The sequence below is a fragment of the Octodon degus genome, unplaced genomic scaffold (assembly GCF_000260255.1).
Source record: "Octodon degus isolate 3935 unplaced genomic scaffold, OctDeg1.0 scaffold00169, whole genome shotgun sequence".
NCBI lineage: Eukaryota > Metazoa > Chordata > Mammalia > Rodentia > Octodontidae > Octodon > Octodon degus.
In genome coordinates this window covers 4,981,936-4,983,286 of record NW_004524745.1, presented here as the reverse complement: position 1 = coordinate 4,983,286, position 1,351 = coordinate 4,981,936, and the positions used below count along the sequence as shown (strand labels likewise).

At 36.3% G+C, this 1,351-nt stretch overlaps 1 protein-coding gene across 1 annotated transcript in view; it reads left to right on the top strand.

The window, feature by feature from the left end:
* Positions 1-1,351, top strand: part of Wdr36 (WD repeat domain 36) — a 40,351-nt gene that overhangs the window by 14,495 nt on the left and 24,505 nt on the right. The window lies entirely within an intron of this gene.

Genomic DNA, 1,351 nt, shown 5'->3' with positions numbered 1-1,351 from the left:
TTTAATTTCGTTCTCTGAGAAGTGTGTGTTCATCTCAGATGCCCATTTCTGGATTGGGTCCTTAAATTTAGGGGCCCTGATGTTCTTTAGTTCTTTATGAATTCTAGAGAGCAGACCTTTGTCTGAATGCTTATTAGTTAAGATTTTTTTCGATGTTTGTGGGTTGTCTTTTCACTTTGTTGATAATTTCTTTTGACTTGAAAAAACTTCTCAATAAGAGGTGATCCCAGTTGTTAATTCTTTCAAGTATTTCCCATGCGATTTGGTTTCTGTTCATGAACTCTTTGCCTACCCCTATGTCTTCAAGAGATCCTCCTACATTCTCTTCTAGGAGATTGTTTCTGTTTTAATGTTCAGTTCTTTAATCCATTTTGACTTTAGTTTAGTGCATGGTGATAGACCTGGGTCAAGTTTTAATCTTCGGCTTGTAGAAAGCCAAATTTTCGAGCACCATTTGTTAAAGAGACTGTCTTTTCTTCTAGTAAGTGTGTTTGGCCCCTTTGTCAAAGATCAGGTGGCTGAGTGCATTCCTAGAGGCCTCTGCATCTATTAGTCTACTCTATTGACCCTAAGGTCTATTTTGTTGCCAATACCATGCTGATTTTATTACAGTAGCTTTGTAGTATAATTTCAAGTCAGGAATTGTAATGCCTCCTGCTTTGTCTTTGTTGGCCAGGATTCCCTTTGCTATTCTAGGTCTTTTTTGATTCCAGACAAATTTTAGGAATAATTTCTGTAGGTCTGGGAGTATGTTGGTGGTAGTCTCATTGGAATTGCATTAAATCTATACAACAATTTTGGGATATGGCCATCTTCACGATGTTAGTTCTTCCTACCCAGGAGCAGGGAATATCTTTCCATTTTCTGAAATCCTCTACTATCTCTTTTTTCAAAATACTGTAATTTTCCGTGAAGAGATCTTTGATTTATTTAGTGAGATGAATTCTCAGGTATTTCATTTTCCTCAGTGCTGTTATAAAAAGTATTGTTTCCCTAATTTCCCTCTCAGTGTGTTTGTTATCTGTGTAGAGGAATGCTATTGACTTTTGGATATTGACTTTATATCCTGCTATGCTACTGAATTTGTGTATCAACTCTAGTAGCTTCTTAGTGGAGTTTTTTTGGGTCTTCCAAATAAAGTATCATGTCATCTTCAAACAATGATAGTTTCACTTCTTCTTTACCTATTCTTACTCCTTTTATTTCTCCCTCTTGTCTAATGGCTCTAGCTAATGATTCCAGAACTATGTTGAAGAGGAGTGGTGATAGAGGACATCATTGTCTTGTACCTGATTTGAGAGTAAAAGATTTCAGTTTTTCCCCATTGAGAATTATATTAGCCATTGGGTTG